This window comes from Limulus polyphemus, unplaced genomic scaffold, assembly GCF_000517525.1.
Source record: "Limulus polyphemus unplaced genomic scaffold, Limulus_polyphemus-2.1.2 Scaffold136, whole genome shotgun sequence".
Taxonomy (NCBI): domain Eukaryota; kingdom Metazoa; phylum Arthropoda; class Merostomata; order Xiphosura; family Limulidae; genus Limulus; species Limulus polyphemus.
In genome coordinates this window covers 519,286-531,020 of record NW_013665746.1, presented here as the reverse complement: position 1 = coordinate 531,020, position 11,735 = coordinate 519,286, and the positions used below count along the sequence as shown (strand labels likewise).

The 11,735-nt window shown below is 32.2% G+C and overlaps 1 long non-coding RNA gene across 1 annotated transcript in view; it reads right to left on the bottom strand.

Moving 5' to 3' along the window:
* Positions 1-6,978: 6,978 nt before the first annotated feature.
* LOC111083153 overlaps positions 6,979-11,735 on the bottom strand; it is a 112,136-nt gene continuing 107,379 nt past the window's right edge. Inside the window, exon 3 of the long non-coding RNA XR_002608836.1 lies at positions 6,979-7,058. This is a non-coding gene — a long non-coding RNA (uncharacterized LOC111083153). The remainder of the gene's footprint in view (positions 7,059-11,735) is intronic.

The following is an 11,735-nucleotide window of genomic DNA, read 5'->3' as shown; positions in this document are numbered from 1 at the left end:
ATGTGTGGATCTAAACCAGTTATCGATGCCAGATCTATATGTATGTATGTATGTGTGGATCTAAACCAGTTATCGATGCCAGATCTATATGTATGTATGCGTGGATCTAAACCAGTTATCGATGCCAGATCTATATGTATGCATCCGTTCCAGTTATATAATTATCCAGTGGACGAAACAAATGAGAATTTCGAATTTCATTTTTCCTATTTTGTAGGTTCTGTCTAACTACGATCGATACCTAATTCCCAGAAACGCACACTTACTTTCGAAATGAAGTTAATATTCTAAGTAATTTATTAGGCGTTCAACCATTGGGAAGTAGTAGAAAATTGCAAATTTTGAAAATCAATTCCAAGTGTAGGTAAGTAATTGTCAGCTACTCAAATATATCTTGAATCAATAAGGACTAGTTATAAGGATAAGAAACAAAAATTAGACTTTTCTTAAACAGTGAGCACTTTCTGGATCATTAAGCACCAGAGTAAATATCAGAAATATTCAAACCAAACCGTTACCATAAGCCATTAAAGGCGTGTCACATGCCTGTTTTTTTACAAACGAAAAGTCCCTGTGGCGATTGACAGACATGCTAAGAAATCATCATTAAAGCTATCGTGCAAAGTTATTGCAATTTACCAGGTGAGATCCCGGTGGGTCAGGGGTAATCTTATTGGCTTACAACACTAAAGTACGAGGTTCTGTTCCTTGCTGCATATACCCGTTATAAAGCTTTGCACTAAGAAAAATATAAACACAAAACTACGTGAAGTTTTTGCGTTATGGGATATTTTCACGCAAACTTCATATGAACAGACAGTAATATAGACCTGTGTGGAAGCTTCTGTAATCGACTATCTTATGACAAATAGGGAGAAGAAAGTAATCGAACAATAAGACGTAACATCAGGAGAGACTCTGAAACACACTTTACAGGATAAAAGTATATTACTTCCTAATGTAATCGACTGGCGGTACAAGCTGCATTAACTCAAGAAATAACATCGAGAGGTGAGGTTACTATATAAACTTTAAATAGGTCAAATACAAGTTTGTATTTGTTAATAAATTAAAAAAAAGCTCAATGAAGTTTACAGACTCTGAAAAGAAAACAAGTAAAAAAAAAAATATGAAAACGCGGAAAGCATTGTTGCTAACGTAGAAAAAAATCATTCGTTTTAATGTTTTTTGTTCTTGAAATGATTTAGGTATATGTAACTCTGACAGAAAAGTTCATTCTATTGCTCTTCTTATTTCACATTTCTGAACATATCCATAAGCCCACATCGAAGAACACGATGAATTAAGAGGTAAATATGAAGATGTGTTTAGGTTTTTATAAGTTCTATAAGTTTTATAATTTTCACAGATCGTTTCTATTTTTTATAGTAACCACACACATATATATATATATATAGTGTTTGCATAACATCTGTAATACATATCACGATTTAGAGGCTTGGCTGTAATTAGCAAGCATATCAACTGTTATGTGTACACATTAAAAGTATATCGATTTCAATATAATAAATATAATATTTATATGTCTGATACGATTATTATTACGTATATACTGTACAACCAAAATATCTGCATGATTTTACGGTTCCTTTCTTCATAAATATTTCTACCTGTCTCTTTAAAAAAAGAAGGCAAGTCATTGCCAAAACATAACAAAGTTTCTTATAAATCCTCGCTACTTGACAGACAGGCTAACAGTTTCAATATTTCATTAGTTGGCTAAGTATGCCAAACTTTCTGTACTATCTTAGAGCAGCCAGTCACCTCTGGATTTCCCTCTTTTATCAGCACTTTTGTCTAAGTTATAGTTTTATAGAGCTTAGACATATATTTCAAACTGATACGTCGAGAAACTAAAGATATGGAAAGAATGAGGAAAATATGTTTTAAAAATTTGCCGAACTCTAATTCCTTTTTGTTTTATATGACAAACAAAAACTTTTGGTTTTTAGAAGTTCTCCATCAATGACACAAAATGTAGGATATTGTAAATTTCCTAACTGCCAAATAAGGAACCTATTCTTATTGCTTTATTCTTTTTTCGGAAATGTCGCTAAACTGTTGTTTTTCTTTGCATGGTATTCGGGAGAAGGATAGACGACAGTATGCAGAATGTGACTGTATTATACTTCGTATATATAGTTATTTGTAGTTAAGCACAAAGCTACACAATGGGCTATCTGTGCTCTGTCCACCACGGGTATCGAAACCCGATTTCTAACGTTGTAAGTCCACAGACATACCGCTATGCCACTGGGGGGCTCGTATATATAGAGAGAAAATCATTATGTGACGACATGTAAAATGGCGTCTTTTTCTAAAAGGTAGACGATGATATACAAAAGTATTTCTGCCTGTAGAGATGAATAGATGATAAGTAAAAGGTTAAGTAACATATATATCGTAATCCTTTATGTTCACATATGCAGGACTAGATTTGATGTTGAAAATACACCAACAATATAAAAAAACTATAATAAATAAAAGTTACAATTCCTTGACGATTAGTTGAAGAATAAACAAAAATATTCAGAAAAATTCATTCATCCTAGGAAAAAGAAGGAATTGTGGGAAAACATAATAACCAAAATATATATTAAAATTCAGGATTTAGTGTCAATGTATTTCAACTGTTTCTATCTTTTCGCCTAGAAATATAATCAACGAGATTAATACAATTTATGTCAAATAAATTCCAAGACATAATTAAATGAATGAAAGGTAAACAATACATTTCTCAGGCATATTGTAAAAGTACCTGATAAGATTCTTTTTAAAATTTTAATTGAATTAACCATATAGAGGGAGTTTAAGCAAAATTTGTGTTCAGCATTTTTTGTTATTATATCATCAAATATACGGTTAAACTTTCGAAACATTTAACAGATTTGAGAAAGATTAAGAAATGAAATTGTTTTAGAATGTTGAACTATAAATAACTAAGAGACATAAAGAGTAGGTATAAAATTCAAAATAGTGCTTGTGTAAGATTAAAATTACACTTTCAGTTATTCACACTACAGTTAGATTTTATTTGAAGAAAGCTATTGGCGGAATTATTTCGTCTTATGTACAAGAACGGAGAATATCTGAACATGTCATAGAAACATGATTAAAAATATAGAGAAAGGAATAGACGTTTTAACTGTGTTAAACAGCTGATTAACGGATATGGTGAATTTGAAATAATCGTTGAGGTTAATAAAAACAAGATGTATTTTTAGCGTGCTACCGATACCTCAAGTATGCTATTAGTGCTACCAGAGAATTGAGAAAAATAAGAAACCTTTTCATAAAATTTACTTTTTTTTTGCCTTTATCATTTGTTTTTCTGTTGATATTTCTTGAAGAAAAGAGTAAACGTGGGCTTAGTGCCCTAGCTGTCTCCTGGGAATAGGCTTTTTAGAAGATCAATATTGACAAATGTCTTGAATCTATATTAGATCTGTAAGATGAGATTTACTCAAGTTTAGATAAAATTCTTGACTCAAATCACACATAGTCACATGTTGTACTCTAGACTATTTCATCCCATATTTCATTATTGAGAATTCTTAATAAATTTGACTGTCAACATTTACTTACTACTTTATGCTGGTCATAATAACCAGTAGAAACTTGAAACTAGTGCGACAAGAATACTTGCTGGAAACTGCTCGTCACTTTTTAGGTACTGTAGAATATCAGTTTGGGCCGCATTCGCTATTTGATAACTATTAAATTGTTATTCTGGCAGACATCTAACGTTATTCACTTTGTCGTAAGATTAAATAAAGCACTAATATCCTCCTCCTCCACACACACACACACACACAGAAGAGTCAATATATTTGGCTCTTCTGTGAAACTGAATGCAGTAGTTAAACAAATAAGTTATAACAGAATTTTGTTTGGCATGACAAAATACATAGAGGACTGCTTGAAATGTTCTATAAGTTTCGAGCCAAACTAGTTAAACCACGAAGGATTAAAACTAAAAACGTGTCTCTTTAGAATTGAGTTTCTAATGAGGAGGTTATGTATTGAGGATAGGTTGCGAGTAGATCGCCCTAACCACCTGGCCATACCAGGCTGGTATATACTAGGATTAGAGATTGTGCAGGTGGTCTCATATTGTATATTGAGATTATGAATTGCTGTAGAGGTTCTAGTAAAGTATAATGGGATTGGGAATTGCTATAAGATTGTATTAGTGTATATTGGCATTTAGGATTGTTGTAGATATCACCACCTAATACTAATATACGCTCCCTAGAAATACTATCACAATCCCGATATACACTATTAGAACTACTACAGAGTGCCCAATATACATTTGAGCAACACTACCTAAGTACAGAATACACTCATAGAAACCATACGACAATCCCAATATGCGTTCTTTAACAACACTATCTAATTCCAATATAAACTTATTAGAGACCCTACGCAATCCCAGTATTTAGCCATTAGAAACATTATCTAACCCTATTATACACTATTAGAACACTAAGTTAAGTAAATTCCCGTATATATATTTGGATTAGACAGTGTTAATAAACAGCGTATATTTCGGTTGTGGTAGGGGTTCTAATGGAGTATATTAGGAATACGGTGCTGTTACTACAGAACTTATATTGGGACTACCTTAGAGGTTTTAGCTAGTGTAAATTGAAATTCTGCTCGGGTTTCCAATGTGTGTATTTTAGTTATAAATACAGTAGAAGTGGCATTGCAAGTTCAACTGTTATTATGTTTTTTATGAAAAGTGTGTGTTTAGATTCAAGGATCACTTATTTTACTTGTGTACGGAAGCACATTATGCTAATACAATATCAAATTGACCAACAACGATATATAAACATAATGAAAATATTACCTAGAAAAATACTAATGTTTAAACAGAACATTGATCTGTCTTCATCTTTTCTTAGCATTAATTATTCATTGGTGATCTTTATGTATTTTCTTACATTCATTTTGCAATGAGACAGTTTCATCTTTGCGAACAGTACAACTCTGCCTGTTTAGTTAACTCTCTCTGTGCGAGTGTTCTTGAGCACAAAGAAATAAAATTGAAAATCAATAGCCTTAAACTTATTGAACACAGTTCGAAACATCATGGCGGACTTTCGATTAAATCATGTTTGAGGATTTTATTTGAAAATAGGTTACTACTATACCTGCTTCTGTGGTCTTTGTTGGTGTGGTTATATGATAACATATAATAACAGTATAATGTAAAAAATATATACTTATATACGCAAATTGTGAGAAAAATTAGGAATATTAAGGAAAACCTATTTAATGTCATGTATTATCATTTGCGAGATAAACGCTTAGACCATGTTCTGTTAAATGGTGTGTACATGCAGTTAAATTGCATTGTATTATATATTAATATTCTGTAGATAACAGTTAAAAACTTACGGGAATGTGTTAAAATCATAAGAAGCAAAGATTGTACTCGTAGATACTTTATTGAAGGGAAGAAAATATATTTCGCACTAATGACAGGTTCTGGGAAATTCTGTAATTCAATAATTTATTAACAAAAACACAAATGATACAAGGCAACATTTAGAGATCAGATTCCTAAGTAACCCTTATATTTTAACGTTTTTGGGATTTTGATTACTTTGTACGTTTATAGTTAAAGAGTAGTATCATGTTAAAATTCATATGTAGGAAAATTACAGCAGCTTCTAAATATTTTAGTCCCGATTCTGTTCTAAATATTTTTCATGTAAAGCCATCTGTAAAGATTCGCAGTTAGTTATCTTGGACAACAGAATGTGTATATTTTATAAACAATGGTTTAACATAGTTTGCTAGTTATGAAGTTTGTAGCTATGAATAATTTATGTGTAGCTATATTTGTTTTGTTTTTTCAATCACTTTGTATAGCATTTGAAACAAACAGTTTTCTAAACTGAAATATATCTTAGAATTGAATTAAACAGTCTGTTTCCAATATATCAGAGAGGAATTAAATCTCCAGCTGTGACATGACACACTTTGTTTCAAACGGAATCGACAATGTCAAATAAGTAAACACTATAAAAATATTACAGTCACAAAACGATGAACTGAAGCACGAGGAACTGACTGAATTATAAAAGTTGCATTTTCTTTCGACCTGTTTTCACTTGTTACTTACTGAAATGTTTATATCTAATTATATCTCTCTCAGTACCCAGAAATTTCCCTTTTCAGATAAACTGGATTTATTATTTCAATGTTTTTGTTGTTGCTGTTTTACCAGGGATCTTTGCTCAAAGAAAAGGATTTAAATCCCCATATATTGATTGCTGATTTTTTGTAGTCTAATTATTTTCACGTTGAACACTTAGAAGGGAACCTGTTTTGTAAATACATTGCTTCAAACTGAGATTTAAAAACGTTAGCCATACAGACGTTCTTATCAAAATAGATATTCACTCATAACATGTGGGGACGCTACCTCAAAGTGTACGCACTTTCACTAACTTTTAACCAAGTGTTATTTTACAAAAGCAAATTTCGTATTCCATAAAACATTGTACTTTGTACTTCATCTCAATTGGAAGTTATTATCATTCTGTAAAAACTGCTGAAAACTACAGTTGTTTCAGAAACTTATTACACGAAAAACTAAAACGAAAGATATAAAAAAATTGATATATTCATCTTCTAGCGTAAGATGTGATTAATATTTTACATTATACTCCATCATAAGAATCGTCAGGGATATATTTCTTGGTATTAGAAGTTAAGAGTATAAAGAAACAAGAATTACTACTTGGTATTTCTACTCAAGAAATTACTTTATAATAAAATATTTTATCTACATATTGATATATAAATGTTAAAAACAATAAATATTTATCAAGAACATCATTCTAGAACATACTCTATTTTCTAAATGATAAAAAGAAATTGTGTCATATAAAGAATGATTATGTGTAAAGTATACATCTGAATGTACAGTCTCTTAGGAAAGGATCAAAGCTGATGACGTTTCACCACTCCAGGCAGATTGTCAATTAATAGCATGGACCAACCTGTGCGTATGAAATCTATTACAAAAAGAATAACTTCATTATTTATAGTCATTAAAACTGTTTGAAGTTGAACTAAACATGTTATAAGATTAATTATGATATTTAATTCCAAACATACCCAGCAGAGTTCATGTTTATACGATGTTGAACTGGGAAGGAAATATTTTATTTTAGTTTCATGTTACATACGATAAGAATTGCCACACCAATTTTTAAGCCTAAAACTAACCTTATCTCTTAAACGTGGGCGTTAGTTCTGCATAATCTCACTGTACGTTTCTAAACGAAGTACTCGTTAGGCTCTTAATCTTATTATAATTTCACGTACCTCCAAATATTTTAAATTAACGAAGAAGAAAAATATATACTTTTACTCTATATCCTTTTCTGAGAGAAACTGAATCGAACAAGTTGGACTTTAAACCGTTAATTTTAAAGAAGATGTTGGAATTCAACACCTGATGAGTTTACGATTACGTTTATTTATTTATCCAGATGTATAATCTAAGACATAGGTGTTTATTAAATGAATTAAATACATATAATGTTTAAATAAAACCATCCTACAGTTCTGTAAACTAAAATATTTTGAATTGGTAAACGATTGTAATTTCAATGCAAGTTTTTCTTTATTTGAGTAACAAATATTTCAAATGCTAATGAGTTTTGTGTCTTCGTATTTTCCTGCACTAAGACAGGGATGAAACTAAGTTGATTCAGGTGAACGGTACAGAATTATGGAACTATACATACATATGAAAGAAATAGACATTCAGAATCGGGATTTTATTCCAATTTAGCACGCAAACTTTAGAGTATTTTACATTCCAAACTGAAAAAATATCGTCTTTTTTTAAAATTCAGTTTGCTGAAGGAAACAAAAAATTGGTTCTGAAATAAAATGCTTTGCCTGTGAACACTACACACTGTTTAGAAACTACAGATATTTAAATTTACAAGCATATATTTGCTTCTGGATTTGCTTGTTTTAGCGTAAAGCCACACATTAGGTTATCTGCACTATGTCAGAGGATCGAACCAAGGTTTTGAGCATTGTAAGTCCGTAAACTTATCACTGACCTACCGGAGGACTTGTTTTATAGAAGTTACTACTCTGACGCATGTGTTGTGAAGTGAGACTACTCTCTCTCTCTCTCTCTCTATATATATATATATATTACACCAATGATTGTGTAAATGTACTGGAAGAAATGATTTGATAATTAGAATTTAGAACTTTGATACATCCCCTCAACATATCGTTTTCAAAGTATTCGATCTCCTCAATCTAAGTGTTAATTTGGTCGGCAAACAGCAGCTTATCTTTGGACAGGTATGATAATCTTGCAGACCATGCACGATGGATGTTAGTTTCTCATGAGTGATTTTGTTATTACCTGTCTCTCCTACTTGCCGAGATACCGATGGTTTATAAGATTGTGACAGTAGTCTGCAATGACGAATGGATTGCTTCACTAAACTCTAGCGTCGAGGGAGAACTTGTTTAAGAAGTTTTCGCTAGAACTGTCAAATGACAGGAAACTTGTGACAGTTAGAATTGTTGTCGATCTATCAAGTGACAAATTCTCTAATCAGAACGTCCATTATCGACTTAGTTTGGTAAAACTTTATTAACTGTTTTCTCTTTGTTGTCAGTGATAAACTGTGAAACAAATATAGAAGAAAGCTCTACATAAGATTGTGTTTCATTTAGATTATTTGTTGAAAGATAAATACTGAATAAACCTACTTTTAAAAACTGAAATTGAACTTAATTGTTTTACATTGACGTTAAATGATATGCATTAAAAACTTGTCCTTCTCGGTGGTGTGCCGCCCAGTGGTACAGCGGTATATCTGCGAACTTACAACGCCAGAATCCGGGTTTCGATACCCGTTTTGGGCACAGCACAGATAGCCCATTGTGTAGCTTTGTGCTTAAGTACGAACAAAAAAAAACACTCTCGGTGGGTCAACAATACACTTACTGACTTATAAAGCTGAAATCCAGGGTTCGATATCTATCTCGGCGGACAGAATAAAAATGACCCAGTGTGTAGCTTTGTACGAAGAAAACAAAAACAACAAAAAATGTCTCCCACTCATTTTAGCAGTTAATGTATCCTTTTGAAAAAGACACATTTTCTTATAGTCGCAAATGAATTTATTTCAAAATCCCCCCCCCTCCCCAGTTGCACAGCGGTATTCTGCGGACTTATACCGCTAGAAATCGGGATACCCATGGTGTGCAGAGCACAGATAACCCATTGTTTAGCTCTGTGCTTAACCTCAAACAAACAAATAATTGTAAGGATGAACTGTTCAATAAACTCCAGGTGAATCACACTCTTAGCTAAAGGAGAGTTTGTTTAAGTTTCTTTGTATTCGTTGAACCTCGTGTAATAGTTTCAAAACAGTTTGTTTGTTGTCAAGACCCAAGCTACCCTGCGCCCAGGGTTTTAGCATTATAAACTTTCAGACTTACTGCCTAGCCACTGGGGGAGGAGGGGGAGCTGGTTGAATAAATACGAGGGTACGACTTTTTTTCTTTTGGGTTTGTTTAAATTTTTCCCTCTAAAATTGAAATGTTTTCTTCGTAAACTAATTTTAGAATCCTTCTACTCATCCCAAAGTATAGATTTATAATTTATCCAGATCCTGGCATCCTTTACGAATGGACAAATCGAAAGTTTCGTTTTTCACGTGACTTTTACTGTACTCATATGACCATTTTGAAGAAACCTGCGTTGAGGAGGCTTTTATGATATCACAGTAACTAATAAATTTTACAAGATAAAATCAATAGCTAAGCATGATTGAATAGAAAACATTCTTGTCTGTCTACATCATTGTAAATTGAATAACTCATGGGTTAGCAGTAATGTACAATTTCCAAGAATATGAGAACAAAGGATTCCAATGTGAAGTTTACTAAACTAAAGAGAAAGTCCCAAACCTAGATTGTTTTATGGTTTCCTTTGACAATGTTTTCGTTCATGATAACGATTTTTATGTTATATTACGTATGTTTTAATACTGCAGGAACGTTCTTATATGAAAAGATACAAGGGTTAGTACCATAAGCTAGGAATGCGGTAACGGCAAACTATTCATACGACAGCTCTTATCATTACAAAAAAAAACAAAAAAAACAACAAATATAAGTAGAAGAACCCCATAGTTACAGAGAATGAACTGTAATTATTAAATATAAGTACAAGAACCCCATAGTTACAAAGAACGAACTGTAATTATTAAAGTGAAATTGACCTTGACCAAAAATATAATTGGAAAAATATCGTCTGTATCAATGTAGGCCTAGGACACAAATGCAAGTTTGTTTTAACAGGTAAAGGTGATTTATGCTATTTTCGTGGCAACAGAACTGCTTCAATAGCTAAAGATAAACAACAAATATAAGTAACTGATGAAATTAAAACACGTTGTAACTCATTGCATATATAAAATGAAACTTTCTAATCAATAGCATTTAAAGACAATCTAATTTTATTTATTTATTCGATATTTTGAATAGTTACTTTCAATACACTGATAGCAGTTACAGATTTGTTGAAAAATAACTATTACATTTACATGATTTATGGCACAATAAAGATCACACAATCCCTGAGAGTAAAGGAAGTGCCCTCAAGTGGCACAGCGGTATGTGGTGGGCAGAGCAGAGATAACCCCTTGTGTAGCTTTGTGCGTAGCTGCAAATGAACTAAAGGAAGTATTTTTAATTATTTATTTTTTTCAAACAACGTATCCAAACAAAATTTCCGTAAATTTACAACCTGAAATATGATACAAATATTATACTAATGTATACAATTTCCTTAAGGACAAACTACGTATGACGTAGAAAAAAATTGTCCCAAATGTCGTGCAATTCGGATAAGTATTTTAGTACGATAGCAAAACAAACAAGGGTTAAACATCATCACTATAGTGGTCCGGATGAGCTTAGTCTATCAGTTCAAAACTGGGGACGACTATGCGCTTATATATCCCTCAGGTAGCTCTTGTCGACGAGCATTCTCGCGCCTTTCAGCCGTTATAATTTAATGACCAATCTCACTATTTGTTGGTAAACAGTAGCCCCAATGTTGAGTGTGTGGGTTGACTAGTTGCCTTCTCTTTAGTCTATAGCTTAAACATTAGAGATGGCTAATGCAAATAGCTCTCGAGTAACTTAGCACGAAATTCAACGAACAAACTTATATAGCTATGTGCGAAAATTCTAAACAAACATACTTTTCTGTGACTTAAACCATTCTTTTCAAATTATTTTGGAACAAAACTCATGTACTTTTGTATATGGACAATTCTAAAAAGCCATATGCACAAGCATAAGGAAAAAAAAAGACACCATCTGTTGAATTAGTTTATCTTTTAAACAAGAGGGAATTCTTAATAGCCGCAGCACCTGAAATTCGTTTAGGAAGGATTAGAGTAAATTAATCTGAAACTTTTTTTTCTTTTTATTAGCTTTATTTTAGTGCGCCAGCATTATCAAGCGTGGGGCGCGTGTATACCCTATTCGATTTTATTAATCAACAGGATTCGATGACGAGGAACCCACTTTGAGACTAATAATTGTTGGAGACGGCTTGAATGGGTAATGAAGAAAACTTTTATATAAGTTTAACATAACAGCAAATGTACAACGTTTCGACAAGGTTTTGTCAT